General features: G+C 40.5%; 1 protein-coding gene and 1 long non-coding RNA gene across 5 annotated transcripts in view; one reads left to right on the top strand and one right to left on the bottom strand.

Annotated features, from left to right (window-relative positions):
• The window catches only part of KCNB2 (potassium voltage-gated channel subfamily B member 2), a 188031-nt gene extending 182227 nt beyond the window's left edge, over positions 1 to 5804 (bottom strand). Inside the window, exons 1-2 of one of the 2 annotated variants that reach the window (XM_064389165.1) lie at positions 5313 to 5804; positions 4719 to 4868 (exon numbers count right to left, since the gene is read on the bottom strand). The gene's annotated coding sequence lies outside the window, so the exon portion shown is untranslated. The remainder of the gene's footprint in view (positions 1 to 4718; positions 4869 to 5312) is intronic. The other variant, XM_064389164.1, reaches the window with a different exon arrangement.
• Positions 5805 to 11591: 5787 nt separating this feature from the next.
• On the top strand, positions 11592 to 22375 carry LOC135289543 (uncharacterized). 3 transcript variants are annotated; one of them, XR_010352297.1, is made up of 5 exons: positions 11592 to 11743; positions 12324 to 12459; positions 16260 to 16379; positions 18271 to 18465; positions 20877 to 22375. It is a non-coding gene; the product is annotated as an uncharacterized LOC135289543 (long non-coding RNA). The 3 variants fall into 3 exon arrangements; XR_010352299.1 differs by lacking the exon at positions 18271 to 18465; XR_010352294.1 differs by lacking the exon at positions 20877 to 22375 and having other exon boundaries at positions 18271 to 18574.
• Positions 22376 to 22380: the final 5 nt, after the last annotated feature.

Here is a 22380-nt window from a genome sequence, read left to right as displayed (position 1 = left end):
AAAGCTCAATTTTTCTCCATCAGTACCCAAACTAAGGAAAAGTGAGATATTTTTTGCTTCTACCTGGTTTATCTACAAACATGTTGAAGTGGCTAAACACTCTCATCCCTTCTTCAGTTCAAAAGGAGCAGAAGCACTGCTAATGCCACTTTAATGACATGCCTAAATAAGGACCAAAGTGACTATCAGTAGCCAGGCTAGTCCTGAGAAAAAATTCAAGTAGTATAAAACTTACCCAGTTAAGAGGTTTGCTCTATGTCAGCAATAATAAGAAAGAAGAAAGCACAAAAGGAAATATTCCAGAAGGCAAGACCTTCCAGACAGCACTCCTGTCAAGGTAGAGAGACTCTGTGCTGTTAATCTCACCAACCACTGGAAAAGCACGTTCAATACTGTCATTCACAGTTGTGTGATTTCAAGGCTAATTAAGCCTATTCACTGTTTTCAGTCTGCTTAAATACATTAGTGGGATTCTTCTAGCTTCTGCAGCTTGCCAGCACTTTCTGCTCAAACTGTCTCAGAATGTCTCTCGTATATGCAAATTTACACGGAATGAATGGCTGTAAATTATAGCAGGATTATTCTGCCATTGAGAGTACATCCACCTGAGACGAGGTCAACAACCTTGTAGGTAACCAAATCCCCATACCTTAAGAGGGCAAATGACACAACTGAAACTCTGTAAAAAGAAACATGGCTTCATTTTGAGTTCTTGCATTTGATTGCAATTTTTATCTCTATACATATTGAAAATACAGCTAATTTTCTAAAAGTTAACTATTGATGAGGTACCATGAAATATTACTTTATGAACTGCCCTATTAATGCTCTGAGGCAAATTTATTCTGTATTTGGACTGTACTGCCATAACTGATTTCTATTTCTTAACTTGTTAGGCAATCAGGGGGAGAAGCTCATCTCCAGTGTCATCAAAGAAGATTACGTTTGAGAGCTTTGTTCAGTTAATTATCAGCACAGCTTTGCATTCATTTCCTGGTAATGTGGTTTTACCTGAAGGGCTGACATTATTTCCTAACAAGTTAGTACCTGGATATGATGGCAGCAAGAACACCACCTCGCAATAGCAAAGTGATTTTCTAGTAAGAAACACTTTTCTAGGGGTAACAAAAACCTAGGGGCTTATGCATCACGTGCCAGTGCTGTGGTAAGCGAGCTGTTCAGCCCCTCTGCCTTGGCTCGGGCTGTAAATGCCCTCACACAATTTTACAGCGCCCTGTGTTCCCCTCTCATGGTACTGTGAGGGGTAAATTGGTCACTTGCCTTTGCTCCTTGTAAAGAGTTCAGCTGCTGTTCATCGCAGCCTACTCCTAAATGCTCAGAGCTGCATTATGCCAGCATTACATATATTATTTATTAGCTAATAGATTGTTGTTCTGACTCTCTTGCTGGTGCCAGCAGTGATGCTACTGACTACTCTTTATAGTCATCCAGAGAAGGAATAGGGATGTACAGAATCCAGACACCTAAGTCACAGCTGATCTATCATTATGGCTAAATATAGATTTCTTGCATTAGAAACAAATAAATTCAAAACCCCACTGATTTTAGTGGCCTGAGACTTTTCTTTTACTGTTTCCCTATTGTTCATACCATAATCCAGGAAGAAGTGCCTTCAAAATAATATCCATTATTTTCTGAATGTGCAGTTAACATCATCATACTTTCATGCTTGGGAAAAAAAAAAAGTCATTTAAAACACTCATCCTTTAAGAAGTTCATTCATTAAGAAACTTCATTCCTCCATCCAGACTTGGAAGAAGGAATGTATTGCATGGCAAACAAGTGAAAACTTAGGAAGATGCCAATGTGTAACTTGTGCTGAAATTTTTGCACATGCTGTAGCAAGCACTGGGATGAAGAAAAGGCAAAATAGCCTTTGCTGTCTTTACAGATTTTTATGAAGAATACAGGCAGGTTTAAGCCTAATAGATTTTAAATATCTTGACTGATGCATACTCTCCTAAGGCTTTTATGGTATGTAGTGGTCTGAGAAGCTATACCAGGACTGACTTTGTATAGTAACCAAGATAAGAAACCTACAAGTTCTGTTCAATAAACACTTGAGTTGTTAAGCTACTCTGTTCATTTTTTTTAAATTTAGCCATATATATGCATTTTACTTAGACTTTATTTGAGCGTGACTGAGCAAAGTATATATTATAGCATGCAATATGATACCTCTAATAGCATAATAGTGAAGAAAAAATTCAAAATAATGAAATTCTTTCCATATATTTTCCATATAGCCAGAGAATTATAGAGTAAAAAACATATGACGCTATGGGATTGCACAAAAATCTACATTTACAATAGGATTACATCTACTCTGTAATGTCCTAAGCAATTTCTTTGCACATTAGCCCATAGAACACTGTTGCATATCTTAAAAAAATCTCTGCAATTTAATATTGGAAAATTTATTTTGGTTTCAAGTTAATATTCTTGTTACAAAGTAAACACACATTTCTCCCTACTACAATGTGAGTTAAAACAACATATTTCAAAGATTTATTATAAAATCCAAGGAATCAAATACTCAGTTCCACTACTCCAGCAATAACCACAACAAAAAGATGCCCACAACAGATGGGAAATCAAAAATATTTTCTCTTGGGATGCTCATATCCTATGACTAGAAACAGAAAAACACAAGAAAGTAAACTACAGCCTGTTTTCTATCATGCATTCATTATAATGTTTATTTCATAATATTGTTTAATATCAATGTTTATTTTATATTTATGTTTATAATGTTCAGACACCTCTTAGGTAAAAAACCCTTATTCCTAAAGACGATAAAAACCTACTGTAGCAATATTAGACAAACATGTATAGTCCCTTCAGAGGCAATCATTGCTTAATTCCAAGAGCTGTGAGCATTGCTGGGTCAGAAGACATTATGCAATAACATGATGAATTAATAGAATTGACCCCTGAAAACATCCAAAAATTCATTTTTAGGCTGCATGTATGTCTACTGAGATAAAGCTGAAGTGAAGTGGAGTACAACTTTAATCTCTTCCCCTTCTGGCTCCCATCTCTTCCTGTGGGGAGCAGCAGGTCTGCACTCGGGTAGAGCAGACACCTTCAGGACGGTCTGCAGTGGAATCCCAGTGCACTGACATACTTCCAGTCACTGCCCCCTTCACCAGATATCTCAGCTTGCATTCCTCCTCTGAGCTGAGACCAGACAGACCTTCCCCAATGTCTGTTTATATCATGACAGACGGAGTAAAACACTGACTGAAATATCCTTCAGCAGGTAGCTTTAAATACAGTAGCATCATAGAATATATTTTACCTGCACATGAAACTCAAGGAAGTCACATAAGATCAAGAATTTTTTCTGAAAGTGACAGTAGCAAACTGTTTGGCAAAATCCCAACTGTTGGCAAGAAAGCTATTGCAAATCTTGACCTCTTGCCTTGCTTTGAATTGCAAGCCAGAATCTGGCAATTAACTTTCACTTAGAAAAAAAAAGGCTGAGTATTAATAGATTTATGTGATATGGCATTGTTAAGGCAATGGGACATTTCAAAATGCTGAAGCAAATGGAGATGTTCAGGCTGAAGCGTGCTGCTCTGAACAGCACCTCTCCCTCATCTTGAGCTGAAGATGTTTTACTGTCTGCATACGTCTGAGTGAGGGCAACCTGCTGAGCCCCACCAACAGCATCCAGCCGAGAAGGGAGGCAAGAGAAATTCAAATGCCGTGGTTAGAGCGGCCTGCAGAAACACTCATTGGAAAATAAAAAAAAAAATTACAAGCCAGCTGCAAGTTCCACTAATGCTGAACGAAGTGAGAGTTTATCAGTTGTATCAGATTTATCAGCTGTTTGAACAGAATAGACAGAGGTGCTAAGAACCAGAAACAAACTATTTTTTTCTGTACTGCATCTTATCTCTCTGGGAAAGACTCCAGAGTTTTGCTAGCACATCTTGGTGATCAGAGAACAAACAAATCCCATAAGTGGCATGTACTCACTGACCCTGCTCCCCTGAAAGTTTCTACTAAAACTCCCTGGAGGATCGTGTCCCAGGCTTGGCAGAATGTTCAGTTTTGCAGCCCTTGCCCAGCCTCTAAGGCTTGGTGCTAGCTCTGCTCTGAGTTGGACAGACTCGCCAGCTGAGCAAACTTGAACTCTAGGTGGTTTTAATGCAAAATGTTATCAGGCTTTTCTCCCTCCCAAGCCTGCCCAGTCTCGCTGCTATTCTTCCTCCTCTAAACCAATCCTGGCACCTCCTCAGAGCTCCAGGACAGGGTCACTGAAATCCTTTGCTTAGGTGTCCTTTTAATAGCAAGGTCTTGATGACTATGTAATTGCTAAGGAACGTTGTCTCCACCTGATGCTATGGACACTTCCTTTTTTACACAAACATTGAAAAAGTAACAATTTTGGCAGTGTTGCTACAGCCAGTCTTTTCTGCACCGGATTAAAATGTCCAAGAAACTGCATATATAATAACTGCCTATTGTATCTTAATCATTATGTAACTTGAATTGAATGAAGTCCAAACCCTACTATAAATATGGACAGTACATACATAGGGTATAAACAAAGGTCTACCTTCACCCAGGCAGTGAAATTCTGATAGAAGAAACACACTGAATGGTTTGTAAAAGCCATGTCGCCAATGAACATGCCTATTCATAAAGACATTTAGGTTCTTAAATGCAGGGACCAGCATGCTACCTACCTACAGAAAGCATATATGACAGTGTGTTTTAGACTACCACAATGTATTTTCTTCTGTAGAGGAGATTTTTCAGTCCCCGGGTGGATGGGATAATTCCAACGACAGCTACCGAGAAGGCTGAGGTTTTGTATCATCAGGTTTCCACAAGCACTGTTAGAGCATCGGAAACAAATGACGAGCCTTTATCGGTAGAGCTCACCCACGGCAGGAGGCAGAATACTACGAAATGTCATTCCCTCCCTCCCTTTAGCAGCTCTGAAGGAACAAAAACACAAGCCACGGTTTCCAAAGCGCTCCAGGGTGAGGGTTCTGTTGTGCAGCCTCAGAGCGACCCAGGCGGCCGGGGAGAGCCCCCCGCGTCCGTCCCGCCCCGCCGATCGTGCCCCCTCCCCGGGGGCGCTCCCCGCGCCCGGGGCACCCCGGGGCTCCCCGCGGCAGCGCCGCGCTCCCGGCCTGCCCGGGCGCCCGCCGGCAGCTCTCGCCTCCCCTGACAGTCCCATCGGGGCGGGAGCTGGGGATGACTCGGGCTCTCAAATAAATACAAATAAAAGCAAAAGGCAGCCCTCGGCGGAAGAGGGATGCCCTCCCGCTTACCTTGCTCCGCGGGCGCCCGGGGCGCCGCCGGGGGCTGCAGGAGGGATTCCCCAGCGCTGGCAGGGGCTGCTCGGGCTTCCCCGGGCACTGCGCGGCCGCCAAAGCCACGGCGAGGGATTTGTTTTGGTCGCTCCTTCCCGGGGAGGGTTTTCCTCTACATTCCCGGCTCCACATCACCGCCTCTCCCGGCACGGAGAGGGCTGGGGGTGGAAAAACCACGGCAAAGGCATCTCCCTCCTACCCGCGGAGATGAAAACCCGCCGGAGCAGCCGCGCGGGGAGCGGCTGGGGTGTCGGGCGGAGGACGGGGGGGGGGGAGCCGAGGGGGGATAAGAGTCGAGCCCTCGCTGCCCTCGCCCCGCCGTAATCCCCGGCTGCATGCGAGCCGCCGGCTGCCGGCGCGGCCGCCCGTGTCTGCGGCTGTGCGCGGCGGCGGCGGCGGCGGCGGGGCGGGGGGGCACGGCCGCTCCCGGCCGGGGCACGCGGGGCGCCCCCCGCCCCGCCCGCCGCGCTCCCGAGCGCCGCGCCCGCCCCCGCCCCGCGCGCGCCCCGCGCACCGCCCCGCGCGCGCCGCGCGGCCCCCGCGCCGCAGACAAAGGGGACACGTCCCCCCGCAGCCTGCCCGGGCCGGGGATCCGCGCTCAGGGACAGCAGCCACGCACAGACACCAGTGCCACGGGCGGGGTGCACACACTCACACACACACACAGAGTCACACACACAAACACACACACACCGAGTCACTCACACACACAAACACACACTCATACACACTCACTCACACACACTCACACACACTCGTGCACATGCATGTACACACGCAGCCCACACTGACCCCCCAGGCAGGGGATGTGCACACACGCGCACACACAACCCACGCTAAGGGCACCCTCCAGGCAGGGGATTCCCCTCTCACACACGGGTGAATCCACCCTAACATTCCTACGTATGGGAGGCACGCACCTCTCAGACCTCCCCACACACCGTCCTTCCAGGCAGGGAATGTGCAGGCTTGCACACAAACACAAACACACGCACTTCTGTGTACTGTCCCCTCCCATACCCACAGTCACACACCACCTTCTTCTGCTCACTGCTGCATCCACTGCATCCCTTCCCAGTTTTCCTTTCCCAGCCAGGGCAGGGCACGGGCACACAATACACAGCATAGGACTGTACCCGGCCCATGACCTGGCCAGCCCAGTTGCTGGGCTATTGGCATGGCATGTTGAGGGCTTGCCGAGGGCTGAAGCCCACAGCAGAAATCCAGTGCCTGGAGAGCCAGGACCCTTCATGGGGCAGGGCTAATGCATTTTTGTCATCAAGTCTTGGCAAGGTTGCAGGCTGCAATCAAGACTTCAAGCTACTCCTGCTGCCTCCCATAGTATTTTATAGCTCTTTATTGTTTTTCCTTGATCATTCCTGATAATGGGAGGAAGTCTCTTTCCCTCATTCATTAATCCCCCACTATATTTCAGGTATCAGATTAGAAAGCTTTTTTCCTTTTCAAGCTCTTCTGTTTCTCAGGTTTCATAACAGTTCATCATTTTGCCCTCTGCATTGTGTTGCTCAGGCTTCACCTCATCCTGTAGCTCTGAATTCAGCCTTAACTGTTGCACATTTTGCTGCTGGGATGAAGGCTTTCCAACAAAACTTTTATCAGCTTCCTTTTTTTTTTTAATTCAAAGACCTCCTAATTCTTTTGAAAGCTATCCAAGAAAGAGATTGGGCAGTATTTGCCAACATGATTTTAATTACAACCCACCAAAAAATAGGTTAAACTTTGAATGCTCATTTATTGTGTGAATTTTCACCCATTTTATGTAATTCCTTGCCGCTGTCTTGGGGACATATAAATGTATTTTTTAAAAAGATTTCCCACTTTCTCCCAGCCTACTTGCAGGAGTTTTCTGAATGGCAACCACAGCAGTAGTCCTAGTCAGTGGTGAGTTCAAGGCTAGATTTCTATGAAAAGTTCCAGCAGAATGTACTTTGTCTGAAACCTGAACATCTGTGGCATAGGCATCCCTGCCTAGGCTGCTCAGCCTAGTCTTACCCTTATGGTCAGTCAGGGAAATTCTCTTCCATATCTTATATGTGATAAACAAAGCTCCATAGCAACCCATTCCTCTCCTCAGCTACTCCCCAGCTGAAATGTTGGTATCTATGTATTTCATATGTTCCACCTCTTGTGTGTACACGTGTTTTCATGTCTCATCACTAATTTTTGAATGCACCAATCTGTTTCATCTGAGCAAAACTCTCAAAGACAATTAAATTGCAACAAGTTTAAGAAAAAGAAAGCAGGTGGAGGAAGAAGCTAACTACACATCTCTTTGTGCCCAGAGCATGGCACAGGTGACATGAGGAGTTCATGTGTTGTTACATACCTCAAAATCTGCATGTACATGTAACATCAGTGAGAAAAGTTAACTGGAGGATCTGTCTTCTTAGCCACTGTAGTTCAGTAAAACCCATGAGGCAGAGCTGTAGGAAGCCGGAGTTCATTCCTTCAGATGCTCATTAAATAATAGGTTGTGAAGAGCTCCAGTTCTCCGTTATGGCTTTTCATGATGCAGTGAGCGGTTTTGAAGCAGACTGTGTTTTCTTGAGATTTTATTACTTGATTTTTCATTTTTGATAAAGGAAGAATGTATTATCTCCCTCTCATACACACACCCCCAGATACTAATAAGTCTTGCTTATTGGGAAAACTGACAGAAAGTGCAGTTCATAGGTGAGTTCCTGCAGTTCATGGGCTACAGTGATATGCATTCTGTTAGACACTGCTCCAGAACAAGCAACTGATCTGTTTTCAAGGAGAAGTTATTCTTGAATAAAAAGCTCCTTACTTTGCTAGTATGTCCACAGTAAAAGTAATTTTATTCTGGGAAATTATTTTTGCGCATAGAGGTACATTATCCTGCCTTGACTCATATTTACATCACTGCATCTTTGTTATTCAATTTTCCTTTATAAACAAATGCTATCAGTTCTTGGCTTGCTCCTTTTCTAGACTTGGGGCATTTATGTTTATGAACACTCATCTTCTGCTCTTACTGACATGCTTGGATAGTGAAGGGAAGCCTTTGTTGGTTCTCTAGTTACCAGAAATGAAATGCAAAATGTATGGCCATGCTGATGAACAATGTCTTTCAGATCATCTGGGAAAGATTTCCTTTAGAGGAGTTTGGTCTCAGTTGGTCAGATAAGGGGAAGAAAGAAACAGCTTGAGAGAAAGAGAAATCTCTTTTTTACTAATATTTCTGCTGGAGGATTTTCCCCCTTCATTACAGTGATGTTCTTCAGAATACCTTTCATCCATCAAGACCATCCTTGTAAACATCCTGGGCCTCTTCCTTCTGACTTAGCACCCAGTTTGCATAGATGAACCTACTAGGTCTCTGTGAGGCATTGCTTCCCAAATACCTCCCAGCAGTGAGAGGAGAAGCTGTTTAGAGGAAGACATGGATGGACAAAGATAGGCACACATGTGGAAAAGTACAGATAAATCTTGCACTGACCAGGAGGATCATTCAAACTCACAGTCTAAATGTTGCAAGAAATTATTGTCTTCTCCACTGTTGAACACCTTGACCATACCAATGAACTCATGTGACCCACTCATTTGCTTGCTTTTGAAGGAAGAAGAGTGGGTTTATGTTTGTGAGGGCCTTGAAGGCACAACCAGGACTGCTGGCCCTCATCCACTTTCCCTAAAAACTTCCCAATCCCTGTCTATAGTCCAGGACACCATTTCAGCTCAACGCAGGGCTTTCAGTCCCTGCCTCAGAGACACATCCCTGTGGAGAAGGGAATAATCTACTTATAGACTGGTTTAATGGCTATTCCTTCTTGTAGGAGCAGATATTACATTAAGCACCAACAGCAGGAGGACTGCTGTAATCAGCATCAAAGTTGCCCTGTCTAAATAAATGGTTGATCATTTTCCTGAGTGTAATTATATCAGTTATTGCAATGCTGAAATATAATGTCAGATGGTTTTGAAATGTATCTTAATTTCCCGGCAGCATGTCTAACAAATGGCAAAAATAAGTTCTAGGAGAAGAGTCAACTCCATCCCAGTGCCCTTTGTATCACTCAAGACTTGCAGAAAAAACAAGTCAAACAAAGGCAGCTTCCTGGCCAAGTCCAATATTCTCTTGAAATAAATCACTTTAGGAATGGCATCTGGCAGTGGCATAACCCACCACAGTTCAGACCAAGTTTCGTCTGGATTAGGGACTTCCTGATTTTTGGAATAACTTTCCATGCTTCCTATTGAGTGGTTGGGGTTTTTTTTTTCTCCCCCCCCCCCCCCCTTATTTAAGTTTTTGTTTCCTTTATCATATTTATCTAACTGAGAATACTGTGTTTTCTATTCTTGTTGCCACAGATTAGGCTCTGACACTCTTTTTCCAAGTCTTGGTTTCTAGAGGGGCTCCTGGAAGTGTTTTCAGCCCTTTCACAGGCTGCAATGGGACAGCAGTCTCACTAGTGTTTGAAGGCTGCCTTGTGGACACATCCAGGAATGGTATGCTGCTGCACACAGGGACAGTAATGGCAGCTTTTACTCTCTCTAGTGCATTAAATGGAAACTTACAGAGCTGGGTATCACAAAACCAGCAACAGAGATGAGCAAGAGCATAGCCAGGAAGGACAGACCATGGGAAATATGCCATTGTCAAACAAGACATAACTTGGATGTTTAAGGGCAGTTTTTTGCCTGTTCATAAAAATCATTCATTATTCCTTTCTTCTCTAGGGGTTGTTTTTTTGTTTTTGTTTTTTGGGTTTGCTTTTTGGTTTTGTTTTTGTTTGGTTTGGTTTTTTTCATTCTGGACAAATCTGCACAAGAAAATAGTAATTGATGTTAGGGCTACAATCAGCTGTAGACATGCCAAAACGAACAGAAACCAAACTTGAACTAAACAAAGGCATATCATTATGTTTAAAGCTGAATTATTAGAGTTACAATTAGAGCTGTACAAACTGACATTTCAAATTTAGGCATTTTCTCATATGCAAAAGTCAAATAGATAAGATTTACTGGTTGGGTTTTATGGCAAGCAAAAGGATGCCTGCTGAGTAGCTCCTGGAGCTCCACACTGCAACATTTATGTTCTAGGATGTAGGTTTCTCCTTTGTATAACATAAGATGGTGATGATTTCCATAAAGTCAAAAGTTTTTTCAGCTCCTGTTGTAAGTTATTGCAGCTTGCATCTTGAATTTTTTTTAAATACACATTTGGTAATGCAGTTTTAATATTTTTCTTTTTTTATTAGCATGAGCTGAATGTTAATACTGTCTGACAACTAAAATGTTATCTGGTGTTATTCACAGATCTTTAAATTGAGATCCCTTATTTTGGCCCTATGCCAGATCAGAACCTGAGAAATAATTAAGCTTTTCTCGTGAATCTCAGGGACAGTGCATCCCTTGGTCTGCTATTAGTATTGCTTTCTAGAAGTGGCAGTAGTTTGGTTCAAGTTGATGCAATTGAGCAGTCTGCTAAAACACAATCCTGCCACTGCGAAGAGCTGGCACTTGCTGGTTACATTATATAGGGGATGCTTATAGCCAAAGCTATATTTAGCATGAGGCTTGTTTAGGTGATCCAATATTGCCTGCCAGCTTTGAACTCTGCAATGAAAAAATATGTTTCCTTAAATACCATCTCTGAGAAGATGGCTTTCATGCCTTCCTCTGTCACTGCCTCTTCCACAGTCCCTCACTGCTACCTTCTCCCCCATCCTTGTCAAGGCAGAGCCCCACAAGGGGGGTTCTCCATTCCCAGGAGGGCTGTTATGGAAGACATCCTTTCCAAGCTCCTTTGAAGTTTTGCAGTACCTGCCTGGGGTTTATTTACCAGGCAGAAATTTTTCTGCCTTTCCCCAGTCTGGTGAAATGGGAGTCAGAATTTTCTGACTTTATGTTTTGGATTATTTCTGCTCTATGTCAAAAATTATTTAATGATGGATTAATTAAAAGTCACCTGTCACAATAGTTTAGGCATAAGCAGAAGGTATTTTCTGCACAGGTCAAAGCTGAAGGAAAACAGCAAGGACTGGAAGAGAGATGTTCAACAGCTGCTCAGAATAACCAGCTAAATACTCTCTTTATTAGTAAGGGAGAATGCAGCATGTAGGAGCAGAGGATTTTGCAATGGGAAGATGCCAGCTGCAGAGAGAGGAGGATGAGATTGTGATAAGCTGTGAGAGGTATGAAGCTTGTAGTTATAAGGGTGCTCCCCTGTAGCTGAATAGAAGAGGATGGATAGTCTGAGCAGGGAGATGGGGCTACACATTTGGGAAGAGAGTTTCCTCCATATCTTGATCTCTAACAAGGTGTTGGGGGAACTACAGGGAGGTGAATTTTCCTGAAAGGCAGTTTGGGCCTTTCCCTGAGCAGGGCAGTTCTGCAGATCCCAGGTAGTGAGCTCTGCTCAGGCAGCCTAGTGCTGCCACTGGCAGCTGCCATTGGGATGGGAGCTGGGAAGTAAGCTGCCAATAGATTGGACTGAAACTGTTGTCAACACATCTGATAAACTTGTACTGCAGTTAAATATTATAAATTACATGAGGATCATTTGTTTAAAACTTACTGTATTCACAAGTGAAGTGTTAGGCCTAGGAGCTCTCATTCACATCATTACTTTTCATTTTCAATATTTTTCCCCAGGGATTAAATCTTGGAACTGGAATGCAGAAAACCCGTGGAATTTTCCTCTTTTAATGAAATATCTTGATATCACCAGCAAACCCTGAGCAAATAATAAGCCTATATTTCTCCAGCTGTGAATAACACATGGCATAGAACTGTGCTCTGCTCCTGGCTTGCAGCTCAAAACAACCAGCAAGCTAAAAAAACCCTCCAATTTCTTTCAGCTATTTTTCAGGCATTAGATAAACTTGGGGAATTTTTTTGTTTGTTTTGGTTCTGGTTTCATTGTATGGGATTGTAGACAAATCTGATAGAGTAAGTTAACTTAATTGCTTTTTTTTTCTTTAGCATTCACCCTAAGAGTTCCCTACAGCCTTTTTATCCTTTGTAATGTCTGGAAGAGAGTACTGCTGTGTTGTGTAAATGGAGCACTGAGCCCAAGTGGAACCTCCTTGAAGACAAACAATAATGAAGTTGTTGCCAGGTAATGGTTTCAATTTGTAAACTCTTTTTGGGAAAGAACTGTAGTTTTTCTTACAGCCATGTGAAAAACAGAGTTTTCTGCTCATGAGGACTCTTGCTTTTTCTAATGATGAATGACAGCATCTCAGCTAAAAAAAATGCCAGCTTCCTGGAGAAGTTGCAGATTTATTCAGGTGGAGGGTGGGCTCTACCTGGGACACATTTGCGCAGTGAGTCTGTATAAGTTTTTTCACCATCAAACCTAAGGTGTATAAGCCCAAAAACTTGGGGAGTGGGTGCTTTCACTGGCTTCCACTTCACTGCTGACAAACTGGAGAAAATCCCTGTTTAGGTGGATGGTTCCCAGGTTTCCAGGGTCTTGCATTAGGGAAATCTGACCAGTATGTGGGGATCAGCACTAGCGTGAGGGACTCCAGAGAGATACAAAGCAGATTGCAGCCTGGCAGGGCAAGCCAGGCTCCTGAGCAGCTTTGGTGATTTTGATGAGCTGGTCCTTGAAGAGAAACACAGTTTCTGGTTCCACGACATCTGCCAGGGAATGGAGTTGGTTTGAAGCTCAGTTCAATAAAATGATAGAAATTCAACAAACCAAAGGAAATTTAAACAAGCATCTTAATACTAACACACTGGCTTTGCTAGAGCATTTCAAGAGCTCTATGCTCATAACTAGCTTCAGAAATATCAACCAGTAAGTGACCAACTTTTGGAAGTAATTTCTCGGGTCATGCTCATTTCCTTATTACACAGGAACACTCTGATTCTGGTTTTGCATACTGGCTCTGTGGGGTTTGATTAATGCCATGGGGTGTTATTTAAGTCAAGGAAATATGACTTTTATAAAATTACATGTCAAGTCCTCAGGTTTCCCCTAAGTATATAAAATCTCAATTGGTGGGTTACATACCGTAATCTCTTCTGAAATATTTCATTAGACATTTTTTATACCTACTGTAGCCATTTAAAAAATCTTCTGTAGTGTAGGATGAATGCAATGGCATTATGTTTAAAAAACCCATCTTGGAGGTGTAAATTTACATGTTCACATTTTCCTAACTTGGCTAGAACATGTTTCTCATTGTTTCCATTAAAAACCCAAAACCCACAAAAATCCACAAAAACAACAAAACAAGAACCAAACAAAAATCTAAAAATCATATTCTTAATTTGCATATTATGTCCTTTGCAAATCAGTGGAAGAATGCAAAAGATACTGTATAGATACAAAAATGAAACATGCTGTTTTTGAGGAATATAAGCTAACATGGTGATTCAAATATGGAAACTGATTAAGACTGGAAGCAGAGTCATGAAACTTCATATTATTACTGTAGATTAAACAGGTTGGTTTTGAAGTGACTTTTGTTATATGTTTTAGTGAGCATTATTTCTGTCTGCCTTCAATTTACTTGAAAATTATTCCCACAAGCCCCATTATTTCACACTCCTGAAATACTCCTTATTTTGCACAGATACACTCAGCATCCTCCATCCACTGCATCCCATTCCCTAGCTGCTAGTGACATATGCTATGGATGATTCTGAATTCTATACACTTAAAGGTCAGTGTTTCTACTAAATTAATTAAGTAGCAGAAAAGGTGTGTTGCAGCCTCAGCAGAGAGACTAATGTGGATTCCTTTCCTCCCCTGTCACTCTTTTTTGTGAAAGTTTATAAGATGTTTTGAAAGGGGCTAACAGATTTAGAAGTGATGGGAAAGAGATCGTGGTGAAAAAAAGGGACCTAAAAGACCAAGACACAGGTTTTTCCCCAGAAAGTCAGGCTGAGCTGTCAGATGCCAAGCTGAGCAGGCAGAAGTGGTCAGTGGATCCTCTTTCACAACATATATCAATATTGTTGTATTTGTTGTACTTGATTGTATTGCTGCAGTGACTTTGAAGCAGGTGAGAAAACCTACCAAATTTGATTTGAAAAACTTTACATTCATTTTGTATGGATGGAGATAACTGCTGAAGATGCAAGTAACAGGGAATTGTGTCCCATGCTTTGCACAAACTTGCGTTGTTATTAGTATTAATTTGTTTATAATTGAATTAACTTGCAAGTGACATAGACAAATATTGTGGTTTATGAATTGTTTGCCTGGTACTTAGTTCTTGCTTTAAATATTCATTATTCATATTTGCTATTTGCATAGTATTCTGGAGTCATGTCAAGGCACTGTGGGTTCCATGATATAATTTCATTCCCCCACTAGGTCATTCTCAAACCCACCAGACTCAGGATGGCAGCATGACCCCTGCACCATAACACCTTCTCTTGTGTGTGCACTGGTTATGAGAGTGAGGACCAGGTTCATTAGAGTAGCAAACATGCCACACTATTGCTGCCAAAGCTAATTATGATGTAGAGAAACACTGTGACAAAGTTAATTGTACATTTGCATTTGGTCTGGACTGAAGACCTGAAAAAGAAAACTGTGCCAGTAATTCAGTCCTTCACAACAGAAAAGGCTAAAAGCCTGTGTGTTTCTTTGAGGCAAAAGGTGACCATGGCTGTGGAGAAGGAGGCGCTTTATCCACCCAGAGAATGTGATGTGGAGAAAGCCATATGGAGGATATAGCTCTTTTTATCTGCTTTCCCAACATCTTTCTTTCCTGGCTGTTGCAGCTCTCTCCTTTATTCTTAAAGTCAGGTGTTAACATCAGCTGCCTTACATAAAGCATGGCTAATCTGTTAGAACAAAATCTTGGACTTGTATCTTTAGTTTTGTGGGCAAACGTGAGATTCTTACAATAAGTGGGGTGTTCTGTGTGTACTGCCAAAACTGGATATACATGATCTTCAGAGTGATGGATGCCTGTGAGCCTCCAAGCAAGAAATGGTTAGGTCATTAACTTGTGCAATTAACTCAAGGCCTTCAGTGTGAGCCCCAGTGTAAATTTTCAGTGAGACATTTCTGTCACTTGATGAATCTCTTACTTAGAGAATTGGACCACTATACAAACTACCATCATTTAAGACATAACCATCCATTTATAAACTGAAGATAAACTGAATTTTTTTGACAGTTCTGAGATAGGAAAGCACTTTCATGTCTTTCTTCTCTCTAGTGAGAGATTGACTTTCTGTGAAACAAGGAATAAGCCCAAGCAGACTGACAAGCAGAGCAATAGGATCTGTTTCTAATTCTTAAAGCCAAAGGTTATTTTAAAGTACACACTTGTTGAAAACAAGTGGATTAGAAAAATTTTAAAAACTACAGTACTGGACTGTTGGTTGTATGCCTTGATAAGTACACATTCCTTTTTCCCTCTAATATCCCGGTTATTTAATATGACTAGGACCAACATTTGAACCTCTTTATAAGGGTAATGCTTCCCAGAAATTACTTTATCTTTTTCATTTATTACTATTGAAATTGTCTAATGGTTTTCACCACCTGAATATTTTAAGCAGGTTCACTCTGAGTACTGCAGGTCTGCATTATTCTATTTAGCTCCTTTTAGCAGAATGATCCCTTAGTGAGTGAAAGGCCCTAAGGCAGAAGCTGGATGCAATTTTAAAAGAAAATCTTGTGGTTTTCATCAGGTAGTGGGAAAAAAAATCTCTAACTATGGAAAGATCTGCGGTGTGAGGCATTAGGTACCAGAGAATTCACCCTAGAGAAGCCCTTAAAAATATCCAGAAAAGACTTCTCATTAATATTAAAATTTAGTTTTCATACTAACACTCAGACACTGATCTTTAGGAAATTAGGCTTCACTGATTCAAGGAATTGCTGTTTGCTGTGTTATCTCTAAGTAAAAAATGTGCTGAATGCCACTTGTACTTTTCTTTCAGAAATGCTTCCAGCTGTCTCTAGTAGAGCAGTTCCACATCCAATTTTTCTGATGTGCAGGGATTTGGCATGCAGAGCTACAAGTCATCTGGGACTTGGATGTTACAAGGACAGTGTCCAAGGTAAGGAAAGAAAGATGCCTACAAGCGAAAACTATGTGAGCAGGACAAAGGACACATGGAGAAAAATGAATTCCTTAGTAAATGAACTTAAAGTTCATCATCAAGATTAATGTTTCCCTAAGCTCTTGAGAGAGCCTGATTAATGATGTATTAAATCAAGAAGATTTTTTGAATATGCTATATTGGCAGGTGTTCATTAGAAGTATCCAATTATTAAGGATGTATATATTTTCTCAAGATCTTTAAAATTAATGGTTGCACATATACATCTCTCTCCCTTCAGTAAAGAAAGCATCATCCTTATACTGCAGTAGTAAATATTGTTTTAGTGTACTCAATTTTTTAAGCTACTTGAGTTGGCCTAGACTCATTACTGGACTTCAAAATACAGAAAAGTGTTATGCTTTTCTATATTAGATAAGAAATTCTGCACAAACTGCAGATTACAGATTGTAGATTGCTCCTAGATTATGTGCATTATGACTCTTTTGAGCTTCCTTATTACATTATCAGTCTAATTATGTGTACCAGTGCATTTAGTTTAATGTGACATTGAATCAGTGCAAAAATTTGTTAGTTGGGGCCTGAGCCATTGTCTGTGCTCTGTCTGAGACTCTTCATGCTGTGCTACCATCTGTGGACAGCCTCCAGGGAGAGAAGGCTGTTGTGCTGGCTCTCAGGGCACTGTGACATGCATTAGACACACTGTTGAAGGACAGGGAACGTGTGTGTACCATGATGAGTCACAGCTGTCTGGAAGTGTTTGATAAACCACATGAATGTTCCTATGCCTCAGCAAATCTAACTTGGTAGAATCTGGAAGTGTGGAAGTTTCAGCTCCTAAAATGCATGCTGGCAGTCTGTCACATGGTTTTACTAGAGCTGGGCAGTACTTCACTCCTTGGGCATAACTGAGAAATTAGTTCAATACATTTCACTGGGTATCTACACAAACAAACATTAAACTTTTGTGAATATCAGACCAGAAGAAACTGCCCACTTGAAACATACATTCTGGAATGTTTTTGTGATATGGGAAGCATTTGAGATATATTAGTATAAATTTCTGACATATGTTTTACAATACCTAAAATATTTGGATATCACAGGAAAGAACTGCATCAGGCCTTTGATTCTTCTAAGTGTTCAGTGAATGCGCTCTAAATTGCTGTAGATAGTTTAAAATTCCTTTTGTGTCCAGGAAAGAGATGTTAGCATCACTTATCATGTTGGGACTTCTTTTAAGACCTACATTTGGTTCCCACTATCGGACTCAGCTGAGGAAATGATAGACAGTGTTAGAAAAAAGGTTCAGTGACAGAGAGTTTAATTTTCAGAATGAATCTTTCTGGTCTGAAAGCAAATAATTTGATTAATTCCACTATTAAAACTATGCCCTACATGTACAATTTACATGCAAATATTCTTTGAAATGGCAGGTACTGATAAAGATGTCAACTTTCAAACAATCTGGGAGTTCAGGGTTGGTAATGAATCATTTGCAACATCATCTTTCATACCCACTTGAAAATTACAAGGAAATTAACCTCACTTTGAAGCAAAAAAAAGAGGTCACAAAAATAATCCTCCAAGATCACTCAAATTCAAAATTTCCCCACTGATTCTCAGTAAGAAACATCTCCTCCTCCCATTCACATATATTAACAGGAATCAGACATTTATGTATGATGGGGAGCATCTTGCTTTTTTTATTGATTTGGCATGGGAGAATGAATTGCTGCTTTATCTAAGGCAGAACCTTATATATGTGCCCAGAACTGTATATCTGCCCTTCTTGGTGGTGTTCTTGGTACATTAAACTCTTGTCTTAATGCCTTGCCCATTGTTGCAGTCGGAAAGCTTAAACCGAGCTTTAACCTTTTTATTGCAGGTTCATGGGAACAGTTACACACATTTTCTTTCTCTCTTATTTTAAAGTCCTGAAACGAGGCTGAAGGCAGTCAGATGAATTTACAGAGGCTGGTGTAGTGTACATCTATGCTCATGGCTCATTTTCTCTTAATTGTGGGAGAAATCCCTTTTGGGTTCACTTTATAGGATTCACAATTCTGTCTCAATTTAAGATGTAAGTAGATAAAAATGCAAATGTGCTTATTGTGTTACTCTTGTCACATCCTGAGTTAGCTGAAATTACTGGTACATGCTCCAAATCAGCTTCTGTAGATCAAAAAGCCAAAAACAATAACAACAACAACAACAACAAAATAAAAAAGAATAAAAAACCAACCAACCAAAAAAAAAAAAAAAGAAACCAAGAAAAAAACTCCACACCATCAGCAAAAGAACTACACCATGGTATTTTGTGTAATTCCTAGGAAGGAGGCAACAAAAAAAGATATATGGACATTTTTCCTTTTTCCTTTGAAACCAAGATGAGCTTCAAATATTTCATAGGTTATATGTATTCCTAGTTGGTGTGAATATTTGCTTCTTTCCGAAGGAAAGGGGTGATGCCCAGGGAAGATGTGTTTTCAGATTGTAAGAGGTTATTGGGCTGTTATCCCTGTAATAAAATTCAGTACATCAAGTGAATGACTTGTTGTTTAGTGAAACATGGCACAACATCGATTGAAGGTACCCATTAAGTTGAGACATCAAATATACCCTTGTGGCACTGTACTAGGGATCACTGTTGAAATTGCAGAACTTGCTGGTAACAGCAACTGAGCTCAAGATAAACATTGTCCTTAACTCATGCCACTGTGACATTAATGGTTCATGATATCATGCAGTGATCAAAGCCTTCTGGGAAGACATAGATGCTAAAGGACAATTTTCTTGGTGATCCATATCCACTTTTTTATTGAAAAAGTATACCAGATTTGAAATTGTAGAGATAGTTGCTTTAAAATAGCTAGAGAAATTCTGTTCTGTAAGCTCTTTTCTTTTCTTTCCAAGCTTTGCATGCAAACCTAACCACTGATGTCTCAATATGTGAGAGCCATCAGAGTGTTTTGTCAGTTAAATATATCAAGAAAAAGTGAATAAATGCATTACTATGCATTGTTGCTCAAACCACAAGAGTTTTTCTGAAAAACAAAGTGTTTTTCTACGCTTACAAAAATATACTCATAAATTCAAATTGTGATCATGGTCTTCATCTTGAAAGCCTCATTTGAATACCTTTACAGAAAGTTTTTTCTTAGAGTAAATATTCTTGACACGATTGATAAAAAGCCAAAAATCCAGGGTGCAATTCTTTTGATGTGGATGCCACTGAAGTGTCAACTGCCCCGTTGCTCAGAGATTGCTGATGTGCTGTACTATCAGCACCTTTCCTCATCTGTAGCTTTTTCTTGTCAAAAAAAGTCAGATTTGAATACAGCTTGGGATTTGAGGACTTTGCACAGACACCCTGTCTTTCTCCCCATCTGGCCATCACCATCCATCTATGGCTGCACTTATGTCTTGGGAGTGTTTTGGCAGGCTGGCAACCCACTACAGATATCCCATCCATAACATACCTCTCTTAATATCTTCTAAACCAGATTTCTCCCCACCCCAGTGTTTTATGTATAAATGGAATAAATGTGATTTTGCTGTGATTCCTGTAGTAATCAAGTTTGACCCTTCTTTTGTTTAATGTGTTTCTAATACACATTTGTTTTGAAAGCAGAGACTGTATAATTGTCACACGGTAATACCAGATTTAGTCAGAATGTTTTTTATATGTCTGGTTTTGCTAGTTGGGTGTAAATTAATACTGTTTTGAGGCCTTCCTTGTAGTCTCCAGAAGCAATTTACTTCCCTCAGGGAATAGTACTAGCATTAAGTACAGCTCTGCTTCTTTAGAGAACTTATAATCCTTTGGGGAAAACATATTACAAAGGAAGAAAATATTGTCTTCTTTGTGCAGGAAAGACACTATATTACCCCCTTACACTTATTGAATTCAAACTTTTTTTAAGGAGAAAGTTTTATTTTTTCATGCAAATACTTCATGAAGAGTCCAAATTTTCTATTCATTGAAATATGTAATAGACAAAATAAGGCTTACATTTATCAGCAGAAATAAGTTGCTCACAGGATTCCATTGTTTAGATATATATCTGAAACTGTTTAGAAAATGTAACAGTCTCATACATTTTATAGAAGTGTTGAGCACCAGACTTGTCTGATGGTAACATAAGCAGCACTTTGAGAATACCTTTAATTTCTAGAAATACTCCAAATCCTTGACAGTAGTCAAATAATGTCATATTTATGTTTTCAGTCTTGGCACTCTTTATCCAATTTGAATAGCTCATTAAGAATAAATACTGCTATTTATTAGCATCATCTGAAGAACAGTTTGCTGAGTAAGATCTTAGAGGTCTTAAAATACTTGATTTCCCATTGCAAACTGGAAATGCAAATGTTTGCAGAGAAATAACCAAAGCAATCTGTAGGGAAGCACCACAGTAACAACCAGCAAATCCTGACATTCCCTTGAGGGGTCTGTGAACTGGAATAACAACTTTTGTTTTCTGTGTGCAGCTGAAGAGATGTCAGCAATGAAACCACAGAATGGAAATGTCATCACGCTGCCCATCCAGAATCATTGCCCAGTACTGGACCCTGCAGGTTGCATAGAAGTCATGGAATGATATTCCCAGCTTTGGAGGAATTCATCAAGATTATACTTGTCTGCATTTTAACTATTTTCTTTAGGGTCTTCCTGTCTCCTCTCCATGTCCACACACACACACATTCAGGTCAGTAACAAATAGATCCATCCTTTTGTTACTCAAGCAAGCCATGAGTTTAAGGAATAATTTAGTTATACCTGCTTCTTCTTTTCACGATTGTTCCACTATTTGCTTCTACAAATAGTTTTCTTATTTTAACACACACATGCTTTAATGTACTGAAGCATTTTGAAGACCAAATATGAAAATGACCTGTACGCCCAAGTAATTTCATCACCATGAGATACCATGGCAGTAGAAAAGCATCATCAACCACTCTTGGCAGTTCATATTTTTCTGGGCTTTATCTGGTTTGTGGTGAAGTAATTGCAAATATATCCATTAACACTAAGTAAACTGACACTCCAAAATATCCTCTGGGAGATGCAAATATTACTTTTGGAAGGAAAAATTATATATTCATTATATAAAATGCCTCCAGTTGGCAATGGAAGAAGAAATGACAGAAGAAATGACAGAAGTGCTAATGATTAACATACTGGAAGATGTCTGATTCTTTATGATATACAATAAAATCCCAGGAAAAAAAAAAATGAAAAGAGACTGAGAACTAGCATATTTGAATAGCAAACTGAAGATATAAACTATGACACATACCCAAGATGCAGAAGTGTTTTATGAAGCATTATGCTTTCTGTGTGGGTTTTATTTAATACCAAATCTCAAAATTCAGGCTAAAACAATAGGTGTTTTGGGAGGTGTGATTCTTTATTGACTGATAATTCATAGAAAAATATTAATTTCCAGGCTCTTTTTTAGTGAGCAGACTTTAGCAACGTCCTTTGGCATTACTAAGAATCACTTCAGCTGTAGCCCTCCTAAAGCTCAGCCAAAAAAATCATTTGTTCATTCTTTCATTGAAAATCAGTAAGACTTTTGTACCAAAAACTACATGTATATTAGCATGGATGGTAACTTTATTTTTTCACCTCACTTCAAAGTCTTTTGACACAGAGTCAAAATGCTTATTTTGAAAATCTTGACACAAAGGCATATAGAAGATTCAGTTCAAATATGCTAGTCATACCTGTACTTTAAGTCCTAGAAAAAATCCTGTCTTGATGGATTCCTCTTCTCATAAAATGTCTCCAACTTTCCATCTTGCTGAACTACTCAAGTGAATTAACTTTCACATTGATTATGGGGCCTGGGCTGCTTCACTATTCAACAAAACAGGCATATGAGATCTCATAAATATGGGTTTTCATTGCATTGTTTATTTTCTGGTTTTGTCTGAAAGTCATAATTTTCCACACAAAATTGTGAAAGATGAAATTAAAAAAAAAAAGCCC

The sequence above is a fragment of the Passer domesticus genome, chromosome 1 (assembly GCF_036417665.1).
Source record: "Passer domesticus isolate bPasDom1 chromosome 1, bPasDom1.hap1, whole genome shotgun sequence".
NCBI lineage: Eukaryota > Metazoa > Chordata > Aves > Passeriformes > Passeridae > Passer > Passer domesticus.
This window is presented reverse-complemented; position numbering and strand designations above follow the sequence as displayed.